Source organism: Chrysemys picta, chromosome 6, assembly GCF_011386835.1.
Source record: "Chrysemys picta bellii isolate R12L10 chromosome 6, ASM1138683v2, whole genome shotgun sequence".
NCBI lineage: Eukaryota > Metazoa > Chordata > Testudines > Emydidae > Chrysemys > Chrysemys picta.
In genome coordinates this window covers 86,285,669-86,304,327 of record NC_088796.1, presented here as the reverse complement: position 1 = coordinate 86,304,327, position 18,659 = coordinate 86,285,669, and the positions used below count along the sequence as shown (strand labels likewise).

General features: G+C 41.8%; 1 long non-coding RNA gene across 1 annotated transcript in view; it reads left to right on the top strand.

The window, feature by feature from the left end:
* The window catches only part of LOC135984363 (uncharacterized), an 85,459-nt gene that overhangs the window by 29,593 nt on the left and 37,207 nt on the right, over positions 1–18,659 (top strand). The gene's annotated exons all lie outside the window — the stretch shown is intronic.

Below are 18,659 nucleotides of genomic sequence, written 5' to 3'. Positions count from 1 at the left end.
TACAAATGAGCTTTCTCTGTTCAATCTTTTTAGTACTGTTTTACCTGCCTCGAAATGGGAACCACAAATACTTCGGTAAACCACTGAAAGGTTCTCTAGTTTTATTGTAAACTGTTTCAAAAATGCACTTTGTAAATTCCCACAGCAGAAGTTTCTTGCAAAACAAAATCAATATTTCAGCACCCTCTAATAGATACACTGTATAATAATTTATTTCCTCCAGTGGTCAAAGGCAATTAGTGTTAATGCCATATTAGGGTTCAAGCTTTCTTTATACTCCAGCTCTGTATCACCTACTCATGAGACTCAAACCGCACCATCTCCAATTATCTCTGAGTTTGGCTGAAATCAGCAACCAAGTGAAGAACAGGTGGCTGAAGTGGAATCCTGACATATTGAAGTGATGCTGGGGGGGAGAAGAGAGCACTTTGAAGTGCTCCATTCATAACATTTACACTGGGTGTAAAGACAGTCCATATGAATGGTCACCTCAGCCATGTCTAGACTTGGCAAATAGACCATTTTTCATGTAACATCTTAATATCTTTAAGATGTAAGGATTAAGGTGGCACTTAAACCCTGTCCTGTAGGGCTACCAGGTAATCCCCAAGGTGACAGTGAGCAGGTGCAACCTGGTCACTTCCTGTGACCCACAGTCCGCACAGGTTCAATGCCATGGGAGGTTCTGCCTCAAGCGATATGGATGACAGTGGTCTTAGCGATCCCTGATTGTCTTTGTCCCTACATGAGCCCATGGGGCATACCAGGAAGTGTTTGGGCAACAATTTGGATCCCTAATTAGGTGTGATGATCACTCTGCTTCTCTGTTCCTGAACTCCCAGTTGTGACCTCAATTCTGACTTGGATTCTGACTCCCAATTGTCCCCTGGGCCCAAACAGACTCCGATACCTGATGTTGACCCTCAGCCTGAAACCTGACTCTAGCTTGATCCTCAGCTTCATTCTTGACCTGAACTGGCTCTGACCCCTGGTTTCAGTTCTGGAATTCCAAGCTCCTGACATTGGTCCTGCATGCCTTCTCCTAGGATCCTGACATAATATCAGCATAAAATAATAAAAACATATATTTTAAAAGGCCCAGAGACTAGTCCCCACAGATGGGAGGGAAAAGAGATCTATATGTGCACACATTATAATTTTGAGACACCACAATGGTAGGGTTTTAGAACATTGATAGACTAACATAAATGGGTATAAAATAGTTTTTTGGTAACAAGATATTGCAACAATAAATGATTCTTTTACCACTTTTAATATGTACAGAATGGTTATTTTAAAAGTTCTAAAGGATGTTATGTAACTCACTGAAAGGGACCAAATAATGATTATTACTACTTTTAATATCTATAATCAGATTAAAACAAACAAGTCCATACCAGAAGTGGAGACTGGGTGGCTTGGGGGCTTGTTTAAGTAAAATAGAAATCTGTGATGGGCCACTAGTGTGAATGTGACTCAGAATTGACCAAATATTACCGTTTGATGGCCTATATGAAAAAATTGGTATTCTTACTACAGGTTTTTGTAAACAGTAGTGCTGAGTGAAGACCACTGGTTGGGATTTACATGTTTTAGTTAAACCGAAAGAGGTTATTTCAATTTGGGGTGTGTGGGTGGGTGGGTGGGGTAGGTATACCCCATGCAGTCATTTGGCGTTTCAAGTTCATCTGAACACGAAGCCCCTTGAACCTTAAAATCCATCAATTTCATAACAAAGCTGTTTTTTATTTTGGCCCCCTCTATAGTTCTTACAGCCTTTAATTTATCATTTGGGTGTGGGTGGGAAAATTATGGCCCACAATCCCCTTTTATTACAGACGGCTCCAGGAGCTGCAGGAAGTATCTTGTTTGCCTTCTTTACTTCCACCATAGTAAGCCCTTTCCCCCACATCTGTCTGAAATATCTTCAGAGGAGCAGACACTCTGCCTTTAGTGATCCCCTATTCATCATGATAAAGAGAAGCTCTTCCACTGTTGTCACTTACTTAATTCTGGGATATTTTACATTCAAGAGCTTTATTATATCACCTCAAAACAAATGTGCCAGTAAACAATTGAGGAATAATTCGGGTATTTATGATCACAGCAATATTCATCTACTACATCTTTAGATAGTATATTTCCTGACATAGTCTAATCTTGTGTACCTCAGTAATTTATGTAGCTTTGTGGTAATTGCCACATATTTGAATGGATATGAAATGGCGACCTCTACTCTAACAAAGCCAGGTGTTTTCCAGAGCAGAAAATGGAGAGCTTCACATTAATCCCTTTAAGACTTTTGCTTTGGGAATTTTTTTTTTTTTAAGGTTTAGTCAAACACGATTTTTCATTGGACGAAACCCTTAAATAGTGCAGTGGAAGAAATGCATTCTTCATTTGTGCAAAGAAATCAGAAATGAGGTGTTTGGAAGAAAGTAGAATTTGCTTTTCATATGTTCAATGTGTAAAATTTTGGTTCTTATTAATCTTTAAAATAACTACAAGTCCCTTCAAGAGAGAAGATGATCAAGTGCCTAAAATACATCTATCATTCTAGTGGACTTTTTTTAGCCGTTATACTATTTGCTGTGTAAAACATATTGCTTATGTATAAGCAGCTTATCTACCTTTTTGGGAAGCTTTCCATTCTCCCTCCACCCCCAGTTTTTGGCAAATGAGCAAGCCTATCCTGTGCATTCAGTCTATAGCCAAGCACTGGTTGGAGGAAAATCCCATAGCTGTGAAATCATTATAGAAGACTAATTCTTACCTAAGATGAATTGATCTCAACTCAGGTTAATGATGATTATCTTAAAATATGTCAAAGACCTGGGATAGTTCATTAAGTACTCATTATGTTAATCTCCATGATGACCATCTGCTAAGGCTTGAGATATGACTACAAAGACAACAGGTTGGGAAAACTCCTAATTTTTAAGTAATGTACTTGAAACACTTAATTGTCCAGATTTTCAAGTAATCTTGAAATGGAGTGTACTATTCTCCATGCACGTGATGGATTCCATAATCAACCTCGTATAGGGACACATAGTCTGGCTGAAAATTAGGTTAGAAGCAGAGCTGGGCAAAACAGTGAGAACTTTTCACAATATTTTTGTGAAAAATGTGCTCCTTTTTTTATGTTGGAAAACACCTTGAAATATGTTGACCAGAGCTGGTCAGAAGTATTTATGATCAAGGCGTAAGTGTGCACACCACATATTAGGCTTCTGAATGTCACCCAGCTAAATTGCCCACTCTTTTCCTACCATACTTAGATGTGATGAGATTCTAAACTGGAGCTAATGTGCAACAGCAGAAGAAACCAGGCAATATTTTGAACAAATGTGTCAAAGGTTGCAGATTATAGAATAAAAAGGATGCCTGTCCTTGTCTCGTTAAAATCCTTATACATTCTTGTGGATGAGACCCTTATTTCTTGATTGGAACTGATACCTGTGCTCCTGATTGGGGCCCTCTAGGTGCTACTACTTACTGTTTATTGTATGGGCATGCCCAGAAGCTTCAGTCAGGATGTGATGGGGTGTCCACCCCATACAAGGTTAAAAATGGGCTCATTAATGTTATAGGATGTACCTGGAGGAGAGCCAGGATTGGCTTGTATAAAACCAAGAAGTTGAGAGTAATAGGGGGATCTGTTGACCTAGGTATCCCCTTAAGCAAACTGGAATTTAAGTACTTAATCAAAAATGAGCTAAGGAAGGAATAGCAAAAACTGTGAGCAAATGAAACAAAGGGGAAACAATTCCAAAAAGTATGACCAACATGTTAATATCCAAGACTCTGAAAGGAAAAGCAAAGTCACTCTACTGAGAATTCTAACAGGTCATTGTGGATTAAATAGTAACTTATTTCTAATCACGCATCATCTGTTTTTGTGCGTGTTAATGTGTAAGGTCCAGGAAATGATAGATTGTATCCTTTAGGATTGTAAAGACTGTACCTGTGAAAGGAGATGATTATATAAAAAACTCAGAGGCCTTAAAGTAACAAATATTTCCTTAGAAAATCTATTAAGAATGCAAGGAAAATGGATCTCAAGTTAAACAAAAACACAAACAAACAAAAAACCTCTTCTGCAATTCTTTCTTTAAGAATACCGGGAAAGTTGTGAGACTCTACAAAGTACAGTGCCTGGTGCTCTTAGACTCAGGAAGTGAATCTGCTTTGCCACAAAAAAGAAGAGGAGGGGCCTCAGGCAGGAACTCTGAAGTCCCTATAAAGTAAATAGTAAGTAGTAGCACCTAGAGTTCTAGTGAGAGAATAAATCCTGGGATCTTGCCCTGGGCTGAAGAATCTAGCAGGAAGCTGAGAGGAGTAGCCACCACTGGGAGCAGAGGAAGCTCGAAGATGGGCCAGGAGATAGAGACGCGAAGTAAGAAAGAGCCCAAGTAGGCAGCAACAGGATCTGAGCATGAATAGGTGAGAGCTAATTCCCTAGACCCAGCCACTATGAGGCCCCCTCAACAGTGAGTGTATCCCATTACACAGGATCAGTGCTATGTTTGGCTAGGTGTTGCACAAGTAAAAAGTGGATATGGCCCCTTCCTCAAAGTGCTTACTTTCTAAGAATATAAACCTTAAATAATAAAACAAATATTTAAAATTATGATTTGCTGGAGCTAGACCAAACTTAGACTATCCATCATTCCAGGCAAACTGTGTCCTCCATCAGACACTATTTCCCCACCATTTTGTGTGGAAGCAATTGACCAAGAACCCACAACTTCTTCAAGGGGTGTTTGTGAGGGAGTCAGAGGAGGCAAAAAGGATAGGGTGGAGTTTGAGGTGTTTACTAGCAGCTTAGAAAGCTAGGTGGAGGAAGGTAAGCGTCGAGGCTAAATAAAGTTCATTATGAATGAAGGATGTATTTTTGGCTAGTGAATTATTCAGACCAATCCTAATCTCCTTTGTATGTGATTGTTTGTAAATATTTGTTTAGTAGGTTTGGGTGCCATTTCATCATATGGCTTGTTCGTTTGCAATCTTTTTGCTTTGACTATTACTAGATAGCACATTTCTCATGTGCCTCAGACACATGCCCATTCCTGCTAACCTTCATGAAACACATTCTGAGCTCACCAATGCTTTTGAGAGTACCCAGCTATAATCCAAATGCTTGAGAATAATTAATATGACCCCAGGAATCATAACAAACTGAACTCAGGGCGAGAATATCAGTTCCGCCTATTGCTTCCTGAGGTGGAGCCAAGGCTCTGCCCTTTGCACTCTACCTTTCCCCACCCAGTTCCTCGTGGGGATGGGGAGTAGCAGCTGTGCAATGCCTGCTTCCCTCTTGGGTTACATCTGCAATTGCTATGGAACTGCTATGAAACTATGCTGCAGAGGCAAGTCAGTGTGTCTGAGTTTAGTGGGGTCTAGGCATCACCCCAGCAGAAAGGAAGCTAATGAGGTCTTATGGACTCAGCCAGCACTAACCAGCCACACCTGCAAGGCTTGTGTTGCCTGGAGGAGGAACCTTTAAAAAGGGAAAGCCTACCACAAGAAGGGAAATAACTAAGGGAAGACGCTGTGCCCTAGAGACAGTTGGCTACAGGGATAGATAAGCAAAGAGGAAGATGGTAGAAGGGTTTGCAAATCCTCAAGACTGTATGGACCAGGTACAGAGCCAGGTTACCAAAAAGAGGTGGACTAAAGACAGACTCTAACCCTGATCCAGGATTCTAGAGCCTACAGTTTAGTTGAGCCCAAAGGGATGACAGACTGCCCAAAGGGATGAGCACCTGTGACGATGCTGCCTGTGGGAGCCAGCTGAGGTCACTCCATCAGGGTGAACTGCAAACAGAATGGGGCAAACAAACCCCAAACGCTGGTGGATATTTCAATACTTAGATTTACCAAACCAGCACAGAACAGCTTCTGTAGTACCTCACTGCTTACTCAGACATTCAAACAAAGCAGTTCCCTTAAAGTACCCAGCCTCAGGCCTCCGTCCAGACACACACGTCAGATATGATGATGATTACTGAAAATCTTATCTCATCATATAAAATAAAAGGTTCTTCCAATCCCAAAGGATCAGCCACACACCCAGGTTCAATTATAACTTAGATCCTACCCAAAATACATGCTATAGTCAATTTTTATTAACTAAACTAAAATTTATTAGAAAAGAAGAGTGTTGATTAAAAGATCAATATACATACAGACTTGAATTCAATTCTTGAGGTTCAGATACATAGTAGAGATGAGCTTCTTGTTGCCAAAAGTCCTTTTAGAAATAGTTCATAGGTTTATAGTCTAATGTCCATATTCAGGGTGACTCCAGTCAGTGACTGGGGATCTCAATCCTTATGGCTTAAGGTTTCTCCCTCTTGAAACCCAAAGCAGATCTGAGATGAAGAAGGATCGTGTCCCAGGGTTCTTATACATTTCCAGCAGCCTTTTGGCCTGAGAAAACAATAGGCTTAATTCTCCTTCTCCTAAACATCCTGGCAATTAGCACAGGGTAATTTATCCATTAAACAGTTCAGATACAGGTTAACACAACCTTCAAAGAGACATATAGACAATAATACTATTTCACTCAAGTATCTTCCTAAATGTTAATATTCCTTTTTTTTTTGATCTTTGAATCAAAGCTATAGCAATAGACAAGACGTGTTTGCTTACATCACAAGACCTGAGCAAACATCTACCCTTCTACCTCTAACAATGGAGACTTGCATTTCAAAGCTCTATTCATTTACATATCTTCCTAACCAGTCTCTAAAATTCGGCCATGGGTCAGGTCAGTCTGTGAGTTAATTAACTCTTTCTGGCCCTGTCATCTTTCAATGAGATATTATATTACACTCAACGTCACAGCACCTTTGTCTTTTTTTTATTTTATTTTTAATTCTGATTCTCCCTTTCCCTGAGGAGGGAGAGGGAAAGAACCTTTAATTGTTTGTTTGGCAGATATCTTGTATGGCACGAGCTGGGAAATGACTGTAAGTGCCAAAGAAGAGAAGGAACCCAAATTGTGGTCTGGTGGGGGGAGGCTTCTGGGGGTTCCCACTCTCCATATTACCTTTTATTTCCTTGTAGGGAAACATTCGATCCAGCCATGATCTGACCCCATAGGATAGCAAAGTATGTGTTTATCTGTTCCTCCCCATATGATTGAGTTTAGATGTGCATGCTATGGGTGCTGGATGGTTGAGGTTGTATTTTTGTTATATCTGAATATGGAGACAGATAAGAAACCTGAAAATATGATTATATAATACATACAAGTACAGGATAAGCATAAAGACTCTCACTACGTTCTATTTTTAATAGGATTGTGGTTTTTTTTTTTTTTTTTTTTTTTTTCCCAGCACTGATCATTTGCATACCCAAAAGATGGCAGCAGTACATCTGCCGTTGACTTAGTTACAAAATATGCTCTTCTACTCTGGCACGCACACTTAAGAAGAAGTGTCCCAATATTGGGGGGGAAAACATTTAAATACTAGCATATTATTTCTAATTAAGAATGCTATACATAAGAAATATGATTGCTGATTGAAAAAATAATGAGCTTTTTTGTGGATAAATAAAGCAAATGGATTAAAAGGTAAATGTTTGAATGTTTATTACCATTTGAGCAGATGCACTGAAGTATAAACTATAGCAGAGTTAATGCTAATTGTGATTCATTTATTCACTCAGTTAAAAAGACCCTTTTCCCATGGAAAACTTAGATACTATAATTAGGGCTTCTAATTTTAGATGGGAGCTGATATTCACCAGCAAATGTCTGCAGTTTTTTTTTTATTATTTTTTTTAAATACACTTACCAGTAACTATTACATTAATTTAAATTTTGTTATTTAATTTTTTTCAGAGTACATCTTTGAAATACTCCTGTAACTTTAGCGCCCTCATGGCCAAGATGGAGTCTGCTCTGCAGGCAGATCTGGCCAAAAGATGGCGCTCACAGGAATGCAGCAGGAGAAATCCCTTCCACCCCAGGGGCACCTGTTCCAAACCCCCCAGAGTGTGAACACACATCCACAGGAAAAATACAGTGGATATAATAAGGGAAATATTTATTTACAGAGGGATGAAAGAGAAGAAAAACAACAAGGAGCAATATAGGGGGAGCAGTAAGACAGGGCTGCATCCAAGCCAAGGCCCCACAGGCCCAGTGGTAGCACAGTCTGGAAGGGCAGACACCGAGCAATGTGTCTGCACACAGAGTTCAGGAGTCCTGAGCAAAGTTCCAGTCCAGTGGTGAGTCTTGGGTGCTCCTGGTCATCTTTGGCGCCAGTGAACTTTCCCCAACAAACCCCTCCAGTGCCCTCTTCTGCCGCTCTCTGCAAAGCCACACAGAGCGACCACCTCCCCACTTAACTAGCTACAGCCTCCCTCCTTGTTCCCAATGCAGAGTCACAAGCCCCAGTACTCACAGCCCCGTGCAGCTCTGGGCAGCAGTGATACTGGGTCCAGCTCCGTCCTGTCCTTCTTAGCAATTCCTCCCTGGCACAGTGCTCCTCCTGGCTCCTGTCCTGGGGTGTCCCCGATCGGCCCTGTCCATCTCAGGCCTCGGGCAGGTTCTCTGCTGCTTCACTTTTCCAGGGCCTACCAGCTGCTCTCCCTCTCCCTGGAGCTCCAGCGCTGCCCCCTGAAGTTTCCCTCCTTTTTTTTTTCTTACTCTCCCCCTCCCCTTAGGAAAAAGATTTAAAGTGCCATGCTCTGTAAACCCCAAAGGGGTTACACGCCATAAATGGAGTGTTAAGGTTTCTATATTAACTTTAATTGAATTACATTGTACCAGTTGTCCATTATCTAAACCTAACAGGTCACAATTCTTCTTCATACTGAAGTGCACTGAACTTGAAAACAATCCTATAAAATAGAATAAGGGCCGCAGGATTAGTCCTGTGACTGGGTTTGCCTTTGTGGCACCCCTTCTTGGCACATCAGGGTAAGACTCACCCAGCCATAGGTCTCTGCTGGTAGGTCACTGTCTCTTGCAAGGTCCCAGGTCAGGGTGCTTTAGCCTTCTGGCCATGGTACACTTCAGTCCTACCCCTTCTAGGATGTTGAGGTCCAAATCAGGAACAAGAAAAACACAACTCAAAACGAGGTCATCCAATAAACCTTCAGTTCAGATTGCATCCTTCTATTTAGGGCTTGTCTTCAAACAGTCCATACTTCAGCTGGTCCACTAGTGTCCGGCCATCCCTTCTAGCAGGAGGCTCAACTTACCAGCAAGCTAGTTTGGTCTCCAGCCCTCAACCAGGCTTCTTTCACATCAGGAGAAGTAAAGCTTTTTTTCTCCTTTCTGGGAAGCCCTGAATTGGGCTAAGTCTCTTTTTAAGTCCCCTCTCCGTGTCTGACAGCTACTACAGATGTTGTGGGACAGGGCCAATTGGGTCCATAGACTCTCAGCCCCAATGTGGGACCTATCTTCCCATCACAGGCCCACTACTAGAAACTCCAAATACTCCATGGGATGAATTAAAAACAAGTGCCCAAGGTCTTCCAACAACCCCGTCCTATATTTGCATGTATATATTAGGTGACTGAATGTACAAAATAGTAGCCAGCCTGCATACTGTCACCTGAATTCTATCCACAATTGCAGTAACAGCACTTGATATTGTGTGCAGACCTCAGGCCTTCTTTTATTAAAACTATTTTGTTGCAGTACGTGCCATGTAGATAAATTAAAGTTATTTCTAGGGCCAATCTCTTCAGGCAGAATATTCTCAGTGGTTGTGGGGACTCAAGACAATTGAATTATTTTACTAAAAAGACTGGAATAAACTCATGCCAAACCATCTTTAGAGAACAATGAAAATGACATCTTTTCACAACAGCTTTCCCCCAGTAACAAAGGCTGAAGAGAACAACTGCATGTCATTCTCAATTTCACTTTAACAGATAACTGTGAGAAGGAGGAAGAGGGGGAGTGAGAAGAAAAGGGCGGGGGGAAGGTTCTAAACTGCAACAGAAATGAGGAATGACATCTTTTTGGTTTAACTTAATGTGTCGTGTAGCTAATCCTGCAAACCCCAGCTCATGTAAGTAGTCCTACTGACACCATATAAAAATACAAGTGTGCATTAATCAGGCAAGTAAGGGTTTACAAGATTGGTCTCTTAGGCCTGCTCCTGCGAACATATAGATGCTTTCTGTCAATGGGTTGAGTGATCAATGAATCATAGGACCCCATTCTCTGGTATGCTCAGTTTTATGGGACACATTAGAAGTGCCTCAGATAAACAAACAGATAATGTAGTGCACAATATTGTGTTTATATGGCAAAATTATTCTTTACAAACACAGCAGAAAAATATATCGCTTATTTAAACTAATAACTCTTTGCTAATGTTGCAGACTTGCATTGTGCAAAAGGGTTTTTCAATCAAAATGAAATTTTAGCTGATGCTTTAGAATTTCAAAATATTCATCCATTCAAATATTCAGCTGTTTTTTTTAAACTGTTAATTGATTACCAATAACTTCTCCTTTATAAATATAGTAATAGCTGGTTCTAAATATTTTAGCACAGAGCAACATTAGATAATCCACTTCTGAATGGATGCTGAGTTATTTCTCATCATCCCCCGCATAAAGCAGATTTTTATAATGTTTCAGTTCACTCAGTTTTGAAAACTCAGCTAAAATACAATATGTCTGATATGTCTAAAGACAAATATCAGTAGCTGCTGTATTTACTTCAGCTGATTACTTTAGCTTTCATTTTTCTTACTGGTGTATAAAACCAGATAATTCAACCTTACATTTCTATTTTTTTAATTAAACATAAAATGATTTATCTCTACAGTCCTAAGTAAAATGTCATGAACTTTTTTTCACATGAACCTTAAGCTTGATAAAATGGAAAGTGTGTGCTGAAGATTGACTCGCTAATAGAAATTGGGCCCTGTCTTTTTTAACTAGTGTCTATTTATCCCTGCAGTCACTATTATTTCATGTCCTTCAATTATTCCCAGACTGTGTTCTCCACAAATTCCCACTAGTTTGCAGCTTTGCAACCAATTATTTTTTTCATCCCATTTACATAATTCACTCTATGGCAGGGTATCAGGAGGGAAATGAAGCTGTTTTCGATGAAAGAAGTTTTAAGGGTGAACAGATGAGGGTCTCAGATGGACTTTGAAATATTTTAATGAAGCAATTAAAATAAAACCTGATTTTTGGGGAGGGTGGGTATTTAAAATCTAAGTTTAAAAAAAAATCTTTTCTCTTTTAAAAATAGAGAAGCAAGAGTTTTTGCAATCTAATGATTACAGCTGCAGTTTGGGGGCTAGGTTTTGCTCATTTCTCAAATCCAAGTGTACAGGGGGAAGGGGAAGCAAGAAGGTATTCACGCTACTTAGATTTACCTACACATAAAAAGTGCAGCCTCCATTTTGCGTTTGGATCTGCACGTGTAGAATCCTATTGTGTTGGGATCTTGATACAAAATGCTAGCGGATCCCAATGCAAAATCAAGGTCTAAGTGTGCCTAGGCTAATAGTCACTTGGAAAAGGGATAGAATGGAGGCTGAGACTGTATCCTCAACCATCAGCACTAGAAAATGATGCTGAACAACTACAAAGCAGAGCACCTGCTACAACCCTTAAGAGGGTTAGCAATGAGTGTACTTCTCTAGCTGTGATACAGAGCTCTGGATTGCATTGCTTCCTGGAGCTCTTTCTGGGATGATGTGACTGCACCATCCCAACAAAGGACTGTCAATATGGCTCAGCTGAGTCATTTGATATTTACCTTCATTAAACTGCTGATCTATAGGAAATATATATTGCAGGGTACCAGTTAAAGCTGGTGAGATTGTTTTGGAGACCTAGTGTGTCAGCAGTGTGCTAACCACATGCCATTATGGTGATTGGGTAATATACATGTTATTGAATATAAGGGGAATTAAGTTCGCCTATGAAAAATGGGGCACCCTAAAAGTAGTGGTATGTGGAAGTTCAAATAAGGGAAAGGGGTTGAAATCTTCATGAATATGTATGAACCCCAGTGGGTTTGTCAGTGTTTGTGGGATTATTTATCTGCTTAGTGAATTTGTTAGTAAAGGGGCTTATGATAAATTGAAGCTGTTTCTCGTGTGCTCCTCGGGTCTCTGATTCTAATAACACTGGTGTCATCCTGATGCTGCAGCCATTCAGGAGACTGAATCCTCATAAACCACGGTGGTCTAAGAAATTAATCAATACCCCAATCAAACTACAGCTGATAGAAGAACGTCTGTATACAGAGTTGCACTGGTTTAATTAAATTGGTATATAATCACACCTTTAATGGTACATTCTGTAGACCAGGCACACAGGTGAAAAGAAAAAAATAGCATTATCCCCATTTTACAGATGAGGAACTGAGGCATAGAGGGAGTATAGGCTTGTTTAAACAGGGAAATTTACCGGCAAAACTATACTGGTATAATTCCCTGTGTGGACACTTATTCTAAAAAAAGAGTGCCCCTTTTCAGTTTAGCTTATACCACTTCCAAAGTAAGCAGGGCAGGCTCCAGGCACCAGCGCAGCAAGCAGGTGCTTGGGGAGGCCAATGGAAAGGAGCGGCACGTCTGGCTCTTCGGCAGGAATTCGGTGGCACGTCCCTCTCAGAGGGAAGGACCTGCTGCCGAAGTACTGCCAATCGTGGCTTTTTTTTTTTCTCACCACTTGGGGCGGCAAAAATGCTGGAGCCAGCCCTGAAAGGAAGTACTCTAGAAAACAGCACTCTTTTTATCTTTGTGGCATATTTATGCTGGTAAATTTCCCCATGTACACACAGGGCCACCCAGAGGATTCAGGGGGCCTGGGACAAAGTGGGGGAGCTGTGGCCAGTGCCGACTTTAGGCACCGTGGGGCCCAATTCAAAGGAGCTGCCACCGAAGTCCCGCCGCTGTCTTCGGCAGCAGTTCAATCGCTGCCATGGAGGAAGGACCCTCTGCCGAAATGCCGCCGAAGACAGTGGCAACGATTGAGCTGCCGCTGCCGACAGTGCCGGGACTTCTGCGGCAGCTCCTTCAGGACGTTGCGGGGCCCTCTTAGGGGCGCGGGGCCTGATTTTGGCCCTGGCTGCGGCACTTGTACTCACCCAGCAGCAGGGGGCCCTTCAGTTGCTCCACGTCTTCGGCAGCACTGAAGGACCTGCCGCCAAAATGTCGCCGAAGACCCAGAGCGACTGAAGGGCCCCCTGCCGCCGAAGACCCGGACCGCCGCTGGGCCAGGGCTCGCGGGGCCCCTGTGGGGCTCGGGGCCTGGGGTAAATTTCCCCACATGCCCCACCCTCTGGGCGGCCGTGTGTACACAAGCCCTAAGTGATTTGCCCAAGGTCACAAAGGAAGTCTTTGGCAGAGCTGGGAATTGAACCTAGATCTTTTGAGTCCCACTCTAGTGCCTTCAGTGTTGATTATCTAAGCTATAATTATCTAATTCACAAGCCAATGGGGTGGATTAGTTTGTAAAACAATCTGAAATTATTTACACTACATAAAAAATATACAATAATGCTACACATTAGTTTCATCTCATTTTATAAATCAGACCCTCTAATGCAGTGGTTCCCAAAGTGGGGTTCGCAAGAAAAATTTCATTAATGGCGGCCAGAGGACTCTGCTGGGACCCAGTTGCAGGGCAGACAGCCCGAGCCCCAGGGAGAGCGGGGCCGAGCAGTTTGAGCGGGCAGCCCCAGCCCTCCCCTGTCAGCAGGGGAGCCGGCAGCCCGAGCCCCAGGGAGAGCGGGCAGTTTGAGCCAGCAGCCCGAGCCCTCCTGTCAGCCAGGGAGCCAGTAGCCCGAGTCTCATGGAGAGCGGGGCTGGGCAGTTTGAGCCGGCAGCCCCAGCCCTCCCCTGTCAGTGGGGGAGCCAGCAGCCCCGAACCCCAGCACTCCATGCGGGGTGCAGGTGGCAGCTCGGATCCCTGTCCTTGTTAGGCAGGGGAAGTTTGCCTCCAGGGCAGTCAGCAGGGGACCACGCTGAACATGGGGGGTGGTCCAAGCTAACTTGTCCCTCCCAGGGCACCTTCCTCGGCGGAAGAAGAGCTGTTTGCGAGCCAAACTAGCCAGAAGCATGTTGTAGCCAGTGTGGGAGTGTTAAGGTGTCTCAGTAATTGTCCTTCTCTCTGGAGTGCTGATTTGCTTCAGTGAGTGAATCTCTTCTCAGTTTCTAGTTTGTTGGTTGTTAGCAGTCTCTCTCTGTTGTTTTTATTAGAACTTTTGTACAGAAGTTCAGTGGATAAGTGGCTGACAAAGGAAAGTGTAAAGACGCTGGAATCAGCTAGTGTTTCCTCAAGTCCACACTGTGGAAAATCTAAGTCTAATGACCGTGATGGTCCTGGAAAGTCACTTACAAAGAAAAGAAAATATGACGATTATATAAAATATGGCTTTACATGCATTGGTGATCAAGAACATCCAAAACTACTGTGTGTGATTTGTGGTGATGTTCTAGCAAACAGCAGCCTCAAACCTTCTCTACTTCAACGCCATTTAGAAACTAGGCATCCTGCACAACTCGACAAGCCTGTTGATTTTTTTTCAAGCGAAAATTAGCTGAGAAGAAAAGTGACATTACCAGTTTTATATCCAAAGCAAGTACTGATAATGAAAATGCACTTAAAGCATCATACCGCGTGAGCTACCAAGTAACAAAAGCATCAGAAGCCCATACCGTAGCAGAGAGCTTGATTGGTCCATGTATAAAAGACGTAGTTCATTGCATGCTCGGAGAAAAGGCTGCAAAAAGGATTGACATGGTACCTTTGTCCAATAATACGTTGTCATGAAGAATTAATGATGTGTCAAATAATGTAGACCACAATTGTACATAGAGTGAAAAATAGTCCATATTATGTTATACAGTTGGATGAATCAACTGATGTAGCTAATCTAGCTATTTTGCTACTGTTTGTACGTTATGTGAATGAAGGTATGGTTGAAGAAGACTTGTTGTTTTGCTGATCATTGGAAGAACGTACAACTGGAGAAGATATCTTCAATCTGACTAATGCATATTTTCAAGAAAAGGAAATAGATTGGTCTCATTGCCTAGGCATTTGCACTGATGGGGCCATATCAGTGACAGGGAAGTATACTGGATTTGTAGCTCGAACAAAAAAGGTTGCATCAAAAGTCTCTTGGACTCATTGCAGCATCCATAGACAAGCCCTTGCAACAAAACACATGCCAGAGGGACTGAAGGAAGTGCTGGACAATGCAGTGAAAATGGTGAATTTCATAAAATCATGGCCAACAAATTCCAGAATATTTCACATACTTTGTGAAGAAATGGGTAGTATACACGACTGTGTGTTGACCCATACTGAAGTTAGATGGCTCTCAAGGGGTAAAATCCTTGTGCGCTTGTTTGAGGTTAGAATGGAAATCCTAGTTTTTTTCTGACAGCCACCCTTTCCACCTTGCCAGCTGTATGGAAAATAATGTCTGGCTCCAGAGCCTAGCTTATTTAGCAGATATTTTCTCAAGAATTAATGACCTAAATTTATCTCTTCAAGGCCTCAATATAACACTTTTCAATGTGCAAGGGCGAGTTGAATCCCTGATAAAGAAGTTGCAGTTCTGGGGAAGTTGTTTACTGAAACACTCAGTTTGATTGTTTTCCAATCTTCATGACTTTCTGGCAGAACATAAACTTCAGTTGGATCAGTGCACTAAAACCAATATAACTGCACACCTAAAAAGGACTTTGCACAACTTTCAGGGAATACTTTCCAGCTATGTCAGGCGATAATGACTGAATTCGCAACCCTTTTGATGATACCACTTTCTCAACACAGATATTAAACACCAAGGAAAAAGAGAAATTGATTGAGATCTCCTATGATTACGAACTGAAAAGGAGTTTCAGAAATCTATCATTGATCAACTTTTGGCTGAGTTTAAGAAACGAGTACCCCTTTCTGGCAGAAAAAGCTGCTGCAGTTTTGTTACCATTTTCAACAACATACTTATGCATATGAGGAAAATGCTTTCTCGCATATCTGAAAACCAAATACAGAAACAGACTTGATGCCGAACCAGAACTGAGACTTTATCTTTCTCCAGTGGTTCCAGACTTCCAAGAGCTATGGAGAGCAAAGCAAGCGAATCCATCACACTGAGGAAATTTAAACTTAAATCCCTGGACATATTCATTTTTAGGAGGGGGTTCACGAGATGTCACAATTTAGTGAAAGGGGTTTGCGGGCTATTAAAGTTTGGGAACCACTGCTCTAATGCATTATTTTTCTTGCTAATTTCTGAATTTTTCAAATGTTTATAACCCCTCCTAATTTAATATCATATGAGAGTTTATTTAGTGTGCTATTTATTCCCTTTTCCATTCAGATCTTTAATAAAATCAGGCTTAACATTGACCCCTGCAGCACTTCACATATACTCCATATTACCCATCAGGTAGTTTTCGGTCGATGTGGGATTGGTTGCATCCAGGTGACTCTGACTTAGTATTGAAGTCAGATTTGCTGAGGCACCATATCAAATGCATTTCTGATATCCTGTTATATCACACTGAACAAATTCCCTTTTATCCTCTAAGCCCTACATACCCTTCTCCACTAAGGTGAGGGTCATGGAGCAGACAGTGACAGGACTGCTTATGAAAACTGCTTAGCTCCCCCTGAGATTCATCTCAGAGTTTCCCAAGCCCTCTGCTCTTCTTTACTGTTTTTTTTTCCCCAGCAGTAAGGTAGGGTAATTTTATATTTCAATCAATAATAAAAGTGAACATGTTTATCTGGCATCACTTGCTCTTTATACATTTGTGCCCTTGTGTCTCATTGACCGTGATTTTAATTCTCTTCCCACATCTCCACTGTCGTACTCGACTCCGTGAATTTGCTGATATTTGTGGGGGGTGGCACCCATAAGTAGAAACTCCTCCCTCCTCCCCCCCCCCCCCATTATTTTTGCTCCAATTACACTGGTCTACAATTTTTGAGAAGTCGTCTGCTTCAGAGATAAAATGTGCTATTTATTATGTATTTTGATTTGCTGAATTCAAATATGACAAAACAACTGATTGGCTACTGTTTCTAAGATATTTAAGTTTTTACATTTTATGTCTATGTATATTGTGTAGATAGAGTTTTAATCATAAATTGTAAACCTAGGTCTTTTCATGTGTTTATGGTTGCTTTACATGATATTTCACCTGTCCTGTTTATGTAACACTTTAAAAATCAGCAAAAAGGTTATATAAATAAAATTTATTATGAAACAAAAGGCAAAAAACTATTATGTACATAGTTTAGTCCTATTCAGTGTCTACTCGGCGCTTCTTGGCTTGTCTCTTGTATTCATTAACTGCAGCATCTCTTGTCACTGTCCAGCAATAGTCTGCAAGCATTGATGGGCTCCATTTGCCCTGATAGCGTTTCTCCATTGTTGCAATGTCCTGGTGAAATCGCTCGCCGTGCTCGTCGCTCACTGCTCCGCAGTTCGGTGGAAAAAAATGTAGATGAGAGTGCCAAAAATGTATCTTTAGTGACATGTTGTAACCAAGGCTTTTGTATGTCTTGAGGAGGTTTTCCACCAACAACCTGTAGTTGTCTGCCTTGTTGTTTCCGAGAAAATTTATTGCCAATAACTGGAAGGCTTTCCATGCAGTCTTTTCCTTGCCACGCAGTGCATGGTCAAATGATCATCTCAAAGAAGTTCACAAATCTGAGGACCAACAAAGACACCTTCCTTTATCTTCGCTTCACTTAACCTTGGAAATTTTCCACGGAGGTACTTGAAAGCTGCTTGTGTTTTGTCAATGGCCTTGACAAAGTTCTTCATCAGACCCAGCTTGATGTGTAAGGGTGGTAACAAAATCTTCCTTGATTCAACAAGTGGTAGATGCTGAACACTTTTCCTCCCAGGCTCCAATGACTGTCGGAGTGGCCAATCTTTCTTGATGTAGTAGGAATCTCTTGCACGACTATCCCATTCACAGAGAAAACAGCAGTACTTTGTGTATCCAGTCTGCAGACCAAGCAAGAGAGCAACAACCTTCAAATCGCCACATAGCTGCCACTGATGTTGGTCACAGTTTATGCACCTCAAAAGTTGTTTCATGTTGTCATAGGTTTCCTTCATATGGACTGCATGACCAACTGGAATTGATGGCAAAACATTGCCATTATGCAGTAAAACAGCTTAAGACTCGTCTTCAATGAATCAATGAACAGTCTCCACTCATCTGGATCGTGAACGATGTTGAGGGCTGCCATCACACCATCGATGTTGTTGCAGGCTACAAGATCACCTTCCATGAAGAAGAATTGGACAAGATCCTTTTGACGGTCACGGAACATGGAAACCCTAACATCACCTGCCAGGAGATTCCACTGCTGTAGTCTGGAGCCCATGCTCTGCCTTACTCTTGGGTAGTTCCAAATCCCTGAAAAGGTCATTCAGTTCACCTTGTGTTAGGAGGTGTGGTTCAGAGGAGGAGGATGGGAGAAAATGTGGGTCCTGTGACATTGATGGTTCAGGACCAGAAGTTTCATCCTCTTCCTCTTCCTCGTCTGACTCAAGTGAGAATGATTCTGGTGCATCAGGAACCGGCAGTCCTTCTCCGTGGGGTACTGAGCGTATAGCTGATGGAATGTTTGGATAATGCACAGTCCACTTTTTCTTCTTTGACACACCTTTCCCAACT